General features: G+C 31.2%; 2 pseudogenes; both read left to right on the top strand.

Annotated features, from left to right (window-relative positions):
* Window positions 1-7,927: 7,927 nt before the first annotated feature.
* Window positions 7,928-9,797, top strand: LOC9330014 (annotated as a pseudogene).
* Window positions 9,759-11,384, top strand: LOC110224429 (annotated as a pseudogene).
* Window positions 11,385-12,043: the final 659 nt, after the last annotated feature.

Below are 12,043 nucleotides of genomic sequence, written 5' to 3'. Positions count from 1 at the left end.
CTCTATACTATTAAAAGAGAAGTACAAATGAAAATGGGTCGGGTTAAAATCAGAAAATTGATCCAAAATTCTGAAATCGGATCTTTGAAATTTTTTTGGAATATAAATTCGAATTAATAATGAAAAATCGAAATAAAATCAAATATTTATGGAAATCAAATAAAATCTGATTGTACTTATGGTAACTAATATTAAAAGCATATTCCAAACAATATTATACATTAATTACTTATAATAAATTTGTTCATATATTTTTGGGATTAATTCCATAACAATCAACGTTTTTGTCATTAATTTCGCTCATTTTAGCCAATTATCATTAATTGAAAGATATTTTACTTGCTTCTAAAGATTTTTAGAAAATTTATCACAAATAACCCATCTGTTTTATAAATTAAAATAGATATGAAATCCATGTAACTAATTTTAATTTAATTAGATTAAATCGAAATTATGATATTTTCATACCTATAGCTTACCAAAGAAGTTTAATTTTCAATTTATAAAGATTTCTTGAATATGATTTTAGAATTATTCAACAAGATGATAAGTATTTATTAAATTTTGTGAATCATGAAAAATAATAATTAATTTTTAATCATTATACTTCATCTTTCAATCTCTCATCTAAAAAATAAGATACATATTCTATTATTACTATGTCCAAACTTCATTTTGTTGTATGACTAAATAATATTCCCATTAGAATTGTCAAAGCGAGTTGATTCGTCCCGTTAAGTCCGTTTTGCGATAGACAAAAAATATTTTGACTTGTAGTTAGTCGGTCCGCACGACCTGCGAGTAGCATATATGAAATACAAACCCGTCCCGCGAATGTATGCGGATTTGCGGGATTGTCCATGGATTTTGTTTAAATAATTTTAAAGTAACCAAAATAAATAAATAAATCAAAATACTATTAACAGTTTGTTTAAATTACCACATGTTGAATAAATTATAATTTTATCAATAAATACTAATATGCGGGCTGATCCGCCAACCCGCGGATGAAAACCGATTAAACCTATGACCCACTGCGAATTAATCCATGTGGCCCGCTTATTTGCGGGTTTAATATATTTTCTCAAATCTGCCCCATAGTGAGATGATGTGGGCTCGACCCGCGGTTTTTGACCTATTTTGACTGCTCTAATTCCCATGAATCGTCTAATTTTAGAATTTTAAAACACAAAATTCTATTTTGCAAATCATAATTAATATGATGGGTATATTTATAAACAATTTTACATTTTCTCTACAATTCGTTATTATGAATATTTATAAGTATACTACACGATTCGTTCTACTAAAAACATACACAATATTAAACGCAACGTATGTAAACCAATATTCTCCCGCGGTGGACCGCGGATCCGATCCTAGTAAAGCTTGAATTTTAAAGTACTAGCTCATAAGACTTCGACACGTGTAAATCTTATTTTATAAAATTTGATGTTTCAAAGTTAGTAATTAACATGATTGCAACATTTTTCAATCATTCGATCTGATTTTAATATATGTAAAAAACTTAGTCCTATTAGATTAAAGTACCGAAGTGTATCGCCTTAGATGTGTCTTTCTACTTTGGTAGAAGAATGTTAATAAACAATTACCTCAAAGTGTGTAATTAAAAAGAATATACTTCAATTAAAACAAGAAAAATAGAAAAGGACCAAAATTATATAAAAAGTTGAAATAAGTACGTAACATAATCGCAACATGTATCCGTTAATTGATCAGATTTTTTTTTTTTTTTGTCAACCACACATTAATTATTAAATAACACCTTGATTGGTTGCCCAATTAGGAGGAGAAGTGTTTACAAAAGTACCTTCGGAAAATAAAAGTCTAGAAGAACGGGCTAAGCAGTCCGTCTTAACATTACATAAACGAGGTATAAGAGAAAGCGAGAATAAGGGGAAAGAGTCACGGAGCAGTCTAAAAGCATCTAGCAGATTAGAGAAAGCGGGCCATTCTTCAGGTGATTGTACCATCGAGACTAACTCTGAACAATCTGTTTCAAACGCCTGACAATCAATCCTTCTTGAAAAGACATTCTTCATGGCCCAAATTAACGCTTCCATCTCCGAGTGAATGGGGGAGGGGGATCTCCGGAGGCACTTTGCACCAACTAGTATCGTTTGATCATTTCCTTGAAAACACCACCATCCTATACCCATAGTTGGATCCGAAGATTTCCAAGAGCCATCAATCCGACATCTTATAGATTGGATAGGGCTTTCCAAAATTTCCGTATCAATACTAGTTTCGATCGGTTCCAACTGAGCATCTTCCCACATTAATTTCTCGTTCAAAGCGTGATTTAAAATATCTGTGGGATCAGATTGAATTCCTTTGAAAACTTTTTTATTCCTGTCTTTCCAAATGAACCACAAAATCCAAGCAAAACAATTGGTTCTTTCTCCCCCATCTAGAGGAGGTGGTAACCTCCAGTAAAGATAATCTAGATTTGAAAATTCCGAGCTTAAAGGAAAAGAACCTGAAACCATAGGTATTGTGGATAATTCCCATATTTTTTTAGAATGAGAACATTCAAATAAAACATGATTTATTGTTTCTTCTGCCGTCTCACACCTTTTACAGATAATATCACAATGAATCCCTCGTTGTGCTAATTTTGAGGTAACTGCCAAGGATCCCGAAGCAATTTGCCATAAGAAATGTTTTATTTTTGGTGGAGCTTTGACTTTCCAAGCTTGTGCTTGTAATTTTCTATAATTTGGACCCCATTCGGTCGTTTCTGTCAAACTTCGAGCAAGCCGATATCCTGATTTTACTGTATATTTTCCTGATTTTGTATAATGCCAAATAAGCCTATCTGGTTTATAAACTTGACTAATAGCTAGTCCACTAATAATTTGAATATCCACCGGATCCAAGAATTCTTGTAAAATTGGGAGGTGCCATTCTTTAGTAACCGGATTAATTAAATGGTTAACAATTAGGCTTGGAAGCAACAAAATTCCCTCTGCCATTTGCGGGGCGTGGATTAACATCGGGAATCCAAAGATCTCTCCATACCGATATGTTAAAACCCGAACCAAGAGACCATCTTGCACCCATTTCAACGAGTCTTTTAGTAGAAAAAATACTCTTCCATCCAAACGATGGAGAGTTTGGCTTTTTAGCATTTAAAGGATGAACATTCCTGAAATATCTACCTTTTAACACTCGAGCTACTAATGAGTTTGGATACTGGATTAACCTCCAATACTGTTTAGCCAACATGGCATCATTAAATGTATCTAGAGAGTGAAAACTCAAACCTCCTTCTTCTTTATCCATACACATTTTTTCCCATGCTATCCAATGAATTCCACGGTCTTTCCCATTAGAACTCCACCAATAATTAGAAATAGCACTTGTTAACTTAGATGTTAACTCTTGAGGAAGTTTAAAACAAGACATAACATATGTTGGGAGAGCCAAAGCAACAGACTTGATCATCGTCTCTTTCCCACCTTTTGACAGATATTTAGCTGACCAACCATTAATCCGTTCATTAAGTCTTTCCCGAACGTAATTAAAGATTTTACTTTTTGAGCCCCCTAGGCTCTCTGGTATACCCAAATAAGTACCCATTCCACCTTCCTTAGTAATACCAAGGAAATGTTTTAGTTCATCTTTCTTTTGGTGTGCTATACGCTTACCAAATATGACCGAAGATTTATTGAAATTTATCTCTTGCCCTGAAGCTTTGCCATAATTTCCAATAATATCCATCACCGTTTTACACTGCTCCGTATCCGCTTTACAGAAAAAGAGACTATCATCCGCAAAAAGCAAATGTGAGATCGGAGGACTTCTTTTTGCTATTTTAATTCCGGTCAGCTTCTTCTCTCTTTCTGCTTTTTTAATATTAGCAATCAGGACCTCCGTACATAAAATAAATAAATAAGGCGATAGAGGATCACCCTGCCGTAAACCTCTTTTGGGAATTATATTTCCTCTAGGTTCTCCGTTCAATAAAACCTGATACGAAACGGAACTAACACTCCACATGATCCAAGAGATCCAACTAGAGTTGAATCCCATTCGTGACATAACAGCCTCCAAAAATTCCCATTCTATCCTATCATATGCTTTGCTCATATCTGTTTTAATGGCTAAAAAATCTGTCTTGCACATTCTATTCGTCCTGAGTCCATGAAACATTTCCTGAGCTAGCAATATGTTGTCTGTAATAAGTCTACATGAAACAAAAGCCGACTGTGTTTCAGATTTTGATGTATGAAATTTTTTTTAACTAGATTAAACACTTAAAAGGTAATAAATTTTTTTGTATTTCTTGATAAGAAAAATTAAACTCAAATATGATTAAAGTATCTTATTATATAAAGCTTGATTTCAAAGTTAGTAACTCACAAGATCGTGACACATGTCAAGTTTATCGATCAGATTTCGACAAGTGTAAAAATAAATCTTATATAAATAAAAACGAAATTATACAATAGATTAAAGTAGTAAAACTAAAAGGAAATTATAATAACTTTTTTCAAAAAGTATATAAAAATCTCTCAGTAAAAAAAAATTATACAATAAATTAAAAATCCGAAAAATAAAAAGATTACAATTAATTCAAAAAAAAAGATATATATATATATAGTAAATTACTAATTCTAAAAAGAAAAGATTCACAAATATTATTTGTTTGAAAAATATATTAAAAGAACAGTATACTTTAAAAGAAAAATAATAAAAGTAGAAAATCTTATTATATAAGTTAGATGTTTCAAAGTTCGTAATTAACATGATCGCAACATGTGTCAATCAACTGATGAGATTTCGACACGTGTAAAAAACTTTGTAATATGACCAAATATAATCTTAGTATTTCTTATAAATACATCATCAAATATTGTTATATGATATATTTTTTACTCGAAATACCTTTCGAGTAAATAATTTAAGTGGTTAAAGAAATTATGCAAAAGTGAAAGTAGACACATTTTGCAAGTGGTGGTAAAAAAAAATTTCACCGGTAAAAATGATTGTTGTAAAACACATATTTTTAGTGGTAAAGTATATAACACATTTGTAAAAGGATGTAAATACAATAATAGTTAAACCAGTGGTTTGCGTGTAAAAGCTTGTTTTAGAAGAAGTGTAATCATATTTTGGATGAGAAATGTGAAAACATTTTTTGAGATATGACGATAATTATAGTGATGAATAGTTGACAAAATTTTAGTGATGGACAATTTAACATTATGACTATAATAATTTATTAAATGGGCTTTTGCAAAAATGCCCCTTTCAATGCCACTTTTCAAAAATGCCTTTTTTAAAAAACCTTATAAAAAATGCTCCTAAAATATAAGATTTACCCAAATATGTATGTAACATTATTAAAACATACACAAATAAGTATCTAAAATCTTATAAATACTTTAAAATATTTTGTAAAACCTTTGAAAAACCTTTAAAATATCTTGTAAAACCTTTAAAAACACCTTATAAAATCTTATAAATACTTGGATCGAGTCTTCAAGTAATAGTTACCATCCATAAGTACCTTATAAACCTAATAAAATTTTATAAATTTTTCATATTTAAAAAGGGGCATTTTTGAAAATAGACATCTAAAAGGGGCATTTTTGAAAAGGGGCACACCAAAAGGGGCATTTTTAACAATTTCCCTAAATTAATAACATAGAAATGTAAATTCGTATATTAAGCAAAGAAACAAAAAATATATAAATAACTCGTTTCTCTAAGTAAAAACTGTTTCTACTTCTTAAATATAATTTTTACTTACAACAAAATTTTAATATATTTTTTATTAAATTTTATTTTACCATTAAAATGTTAAACCCGCACATCAGGAGGATCCTAATCTAGTGTAAATAAAAAGGATATACTTTAATTAAAACAAGAAAATTATAATAAAGAATTTTTTTATAAAAAAAAAATGTTAAAATAAGTGATTAACATAATCCTATACGTATTAGTTAGTTGATTACATTTCAATGAAAAAATTGTTTTTTCTTTCATTAGATTAAATGATATAAAGTTATCCAAAATTAATTTGTATTTTTTGATATCGATTTAGGAAAGAAAAAATAATGTCAAATATAATTATAAGTAAATCTAATTTAAAATAAATATATAAGTAGCTATATATATATATAAAGTAAATTTAATTAGGAATAGAAAAAATATATTATACGAGTTGCTACACAATAACATTAAACCTAATTCAACTTGAAACAAAAAAAAAATAGTTGGAAACATGTGATAATTTAAATAGAAGATAAAATAGTAAAAATTTAAATAAATATATTTTTATCTGTGTGTGATTTTATATTTATAATTTTTTGTTATTTTATATATTCCATAATTATAAACTATTAATTTACAAATTTTGCATATAAGCCGGGCATAATCTAGTTTGATATAAAGGAAAATAAATAGAGATATTTGACTAATTAATATCGATTTCCGTTTCTATTAATAAGAATAGCTCAACGATTCTTTTCCTTTAAAAAAAATCAAATAATTTTTCAAGGAAAATATGTAACAGTCAACAATTTTTTTGCTAGACACATTTACTAACAAAAAAAAAAAAAAATTTGTTTGTTTATATAGTTCGATTCAAACATTTAAAAAATGGAAATTAAAAAACTGACAAAAATAATGAATGTCTTTTTTTACCTTTAACGAAATTCTTTAAATTTTGTTTTTTAATAATGACATTTAAAATAAAATTTAAGACTTTCAAAGATTTTTTTCTTTAAACTGATTTTCATTTAATAGTATTAGATTCTCAAATCGGTAGCTCATTTGTAACCGTCGGTCTAAAGAAGACATAGGTATGTATGTCTTCTTTGATTTGTGTTCTTTGAAAATCTAATTTGTAACATTTTTTTTTTGCTTTGCTTTTATGGGTTTAGCTTAGATCTCTTTGTTTTGCTACCTAGCTACTCAAAGATCTGACCTTTGGTTCTCATGATTCTTGAAAAGCTAGTAAAGCTTTGTTAGGTTTTGCAAAGAAAGCTTAGTTTTTGTGTTCTTGACATCTTGAGTGAGGTAGACATATGTTTAAGTTACCATGGTTATCTAAAGATTTTGATTTCTTAAAAATAATTATTGGAAATATCAAGAATTTTTGTAAAGTAAAGGAAAATAATATTAATTTAATGTTTTATTTTCACCAAACTTTTCTAATTTTTATATTTTCATATTCTTTAATTTAGGTAGCTTTTTGGGTATAATCACAAAGTATATAATCTGTTAAATTTGAGAACTTTATGTTAAGAAAAAAAAAAGGTTTTGATTTCTTAGAAATAATTGTTGGAATATCAAGAAGAATCTGTGTAAAGTAAAGGAAAATAATAATAGTTTAATTTTTTATTTTTCACCAAACTTTTATAAATTTTTATATTTTCATCTTCTTTAATTTAGGTAGCTTTTTGGTATAATCACAAAGTATATAATCTGTTAAATTTGAGAATTTTATGTTAAGAAAAAAAAAGATTTTGATTTTTTTAAAAATAATTGTTGGAATATCAAGAAGAATCTGTGTAAAGTAAAGGAAAATAATAATAGTTTCATTTTTTATTTTTCACCAAACTTTTATAAATTTTTATAATTTCATATTCTTTAAATTAGGTAGCTTTTTGGTATAAATACAAAGTATATAATCTGTTAAATTTGAGAATTTTATGTTAAGAAAAGAAAAGAGTTTGATTTCTTAAAAATAATTGTTGGAATATCAAGAAGAATCTGTGTAAAGTAAAGGAAAATAATAATGTTTAATTTTTTATTTTTCACCAAACTTTTTAAATTTTTATAATTTCATATTGTTTAATTTAGGTAGCTTTTTGGTATAAAAACAAAATATATACTCTGTTAAATTTGAGAACTTTATGTTAAGATTTTACTCATAGTGTTTTTTTTTTTTTTTTTTTTTAAGTTTTTGCAGCGTACGTTTATCTGAAGTAGAAGCTTTGGTATTGGGATAAATGACGTTTCGTAGCATTGTTCGTGATGTTAGAGATAGTATAGGAAGCTTTTCTAGGCGTAGTGTCGAAGTGAGAGTGTCTAATGAGACTAGTAAATCTCACGGTGCATTGGTTGAGACACATGATCAAGAAGATCTTGTTGTAATCAAGAACACTCGTTGGGCTAATTTGCCAGTTGAGGTGCTACGTGATGTGATGAAAAAGTTGGATGAAAGCGAGAGCACGTGGCCTGATCGTAAACAAGTTGTTGCTTGTGCTGGTGTCTGCAAGACATGGAGTTCTCAGGCAAACTCACGTTTCCTGTTTCCTTAAAACAGGTTTGAGGTTTTGTTACTTGTTATTTGTTACTTACCTTAGACGTTTCTGATAACTCTTTGATTGTGCAGCCTGGGCCTAGGGACGGAACCATACAATGCTTCATCAAAAGGGACAAGTCTAATATGACTTACCACCTTTACCTTTCTCTTAGTCCTTGTAAGTTATTCGTCTTTGTCGATGTTACTAAACCTCTGCTTCAGTACATGCTGTTTGATCACTTGAACTCAAAATGTAGTGGAACACATATGTCTTAGTTATGTTTAAATTATATTGTTACCTAGATTTTGACCCTTGATATGCTTAGTGGCTCATTTTACTAACCTCTGTCTAATTTGTACAGCCTTACTTGTTGAAAGTGGAAAGTTTCTTCTCTCGGCAAAGCGCACCCGAAGAGCTACATACATAGAGTACGTGATATCGATGGATGCTGATAACATTTCGCAGTCAAGCAGCAGTTACATTGGCAAAATGAGGTAAGAAGATTGTGAAAAAAAGTTAATCCTTCCACACATGATTTAGTTCTTGATTAATTCTAACAAAAGTTGTTTTACTTTGTTAGGTCTAACTTTCTAGGGACAAAATTTGTAATATACGATACAGCGCCTGCGCACAACGGTTGCCAAATAATGTCCTCACCAAGCCGGAGTCGTAGGTTCAGCTCCAAGAAAGTCTCTCCCAAAGTCCCCTCTGGAAGTTACAACATTGCCCAAGTTACATATGAACTGAACTTGCTTGGAACCCGTGGACCTCGCAAGATGCACTGCATTATGCATTCTATTCGTGCTTTAGCTCTAGGCCAACCTGAGATTCTTCAACACTCCTTTGATGAATCTTTCGGCAGCATCGGTTCCTCAAAGATAATCGACCACTCGGGGGATTTTAGCAGCGCCCGGTTCTCTGACATTGTTGGATCGCAAGAGGAAGAAGGAAAGGAACGAACTTTGGTGCTTAAAAACAAACCGCCGAGGTGGCATGGAAAGCTGCGGTGCTGGTGCCTTCACTTCAGAGGGAGAGTGACAGTTGCTTCCGTCAAGAACTTCCAATTGATGTCCGCTGCAACGGTTCAACCTGGTCCAGATAGGCAGATAGTGGTGCTGGAGCATTGACCACGAAGCCATCGACATCGGCATTGGCACCGCAGCCCGGGCCATCAGACCATGATCAGATAATACTACAGTTTGGGAAAGTGGACAAGGATATGTTCACTATGGACTATCGTTATCCTTATTAGAATATGGGCTTCCAACTCAAAACCAATTGGCAATGAGTGGAGTGGCCCATATCCCTTATATATTACTTAGGATCCCTTCTAACTTCCGATGTGAGACATTATGTCATAATAATCCTCTCTCTGCCTTTCAAGCCTTTGCTATTTGCTTGAGCAGCTTTGACACTAAACTGGCATGTGAATGAAAGTAGAAAGACCAATGGTCCACAACATAATATGCACCTCCAATGGGAGGTTCTCTCAATAAATTTGTGGGTTTCTCTGAATTAAATACAACTAAAATAAATCAATAATGCTAAATAATCAGAGAACCGTCTCTTTCTAGAGAAATTTGAGAATTAGAGAGAGACGCATACGTGTCAACTAGGTAACGATTTTTAACAAAAAAAAGGAGAAAAAAACACTTGTTCTGTCTCTCTCTTCCCAAATTCTTTCTCGACTCTCTCTCTCTCTTTATCGGCTCCGCCGGTTAGATTTCCTTTGAATCTGTTGATTGCTCTTCGCGATGGCTCTTATCCTGATTCACCAACCGTCTCTTCACTCCCCGATATCCATGGATCTTCTCCTCACACGATTATTCCAACTCCGTCTAAGGGAGCTGAATTGATCAATTCTGTGCTTGGCGTTGTTTGAAAGGAAGCTGAGAATTGCAACTGCTTACAAGGTAAGACTCACTCACTCTCCATTTCCATATTTCTTCATCAATCGAGCTTAATTCAGCTTTGTCGCCTTTTAATTTTGTCAATATGAAGTGTTTAGAGTTGTGGATTTGATGTTCTTGTTATTGATTCAACGTTTGAACAAATTATGTTTGGTAGTGTATGATGAGAAAGATACAGATCTATTGATTATGGGACTGTGGCATTGAGATTACTAGATTTTCGATTGTCAATGGGAATACGAAATTGTCTCTTTCATAAACATCGTTGGCTCTTATGTTAGTTCCACTAATCTCTCACCTCATTGCCACCAATTATCATCATCTCATCATCCCTTTCGTTTCCATTAGAGGTCAATCTTTTAAACTCAAAGATTCCACTATTGTTTTACTCTCTGTTTTTGCTTACATGTGTCAATGACAAGTGAGAGTCAAAGTGATGATCTTTGTTGTGTCGAGTAATAATAGATAGATTGAAAGAGAAGATAGAGGAAACGTTTGGGTGAAAGTTTGTGCTTTTTATTGAATTCCCAGGTTTGTTTGTTTGTTTAACTGCTACAAATGGGGAAGTTTTCAGCAATCCATCGATAGAAAAGGTGGCGTTTGGTGCTTCTACATTTTATACATTCTCTTACTGATCAGTATATTGGTTCTATATAAGTTAACAGATTCATTCGATACTGATATGTCACCTTGTTATGCGCAGTTTGTCTCAATGAAGAGTCATATCATGTTCTTAGTTCCATACCCTTGTGAACAAGATTGCTGGATACATGCTATCCAAAACCGAGTCAAAGTCTAAGAGACACTGAACCAGATGATGGAATTGATACGGCTTATTATTCTGGGCTTAGATTTGTTTGGCACTTGAAGATGCAAGAAATACTTAGAAACCTTGAAACTGAATATCTGCAACCAGACACATCTCTATATTTTACCAATGTAAATGGACCCTGAGCCAAATGTTTAGGATCAGCTGTTGTGAGGCGTACAAATTGTGGTTCACGGTAAATCTAAGAAAGTCAATAACACAAAGGCTCATTGACCAATTCGTCAATTTCGTGGTTGTAACATCAATTTCTTTACTACTTACTGCAGATGTTCGATGAAAAAGTGTTTTGGTCAAAGAATTCTTTTAAAACTTTTGTAAGTGTCCAATAATGTTGATTTATACTCTTGTCTGTTTTCTTTGAAATTTTTTATTCATTGACAAATCAAAATTTGATACACAAAAATCCGAATCTCTCAGTTTTGACCCCATATGAAAACTTAAACCATGACTTAAACATGTTTCCATATGTAATTTAAGTTTACATCAACCATAAAACCATGACTTAAATCCATATATTCTTTTCTCCATCTCCCAAAATTTGATCAAGTGTTTTAAAAACCAAAACACATAAATTTGATCAAATGTTTAATATTTTTATAAATTGCAATAATTATTAAGTTTTATAAAATAAAATTTTTAGTAATTTTTTTTTTCTAAGACAACCCCACTAGAGAACCTACCATTGGACTATGAATTTTTTTTAAAAAAAACAAAAGTTCTCATCTCACAAATCTCTAAAATTTATATTAAACAATTTACGAGAACCCCATGGCGAGAACTCTCCATTGGAGATGCTTTAAGACATCGATTCTACTAGGGCTTCTTTGTGTTTTTTTTTTATCTGGTCTGGTGTGCTAGTGTGAACGTGAACATTTTGGTTGTTAATTGTTATCTTCGAAAAGAAAAGAAAAACAATGCTTAGCACCCCATTAGTTAATGAACTTCTAAAATTTTCTAAGGTTATTGTATAATATATTGTCATTACGAACTTTAAAACTTTTCATAAACAAATAGTAGAAATA

This window comes from Arabidopsis lyrata (assembly GCF_000004255.2).
Source record: "Arabidopsis lyrata subsp. lyrata unplaced genomic scaffold ARALYscaffold_1, whole genome shotgun sequence".
NCBI lineage: Eukaryota > Viridiplantae > Streptophyta > Magnoliopsida > Brassicales > Brassicaceae > Arabidopsis > Arabidopsis lyrata.
This window is presented reverse-complemented; position numbering and strand designations above follow the sequence as displayed.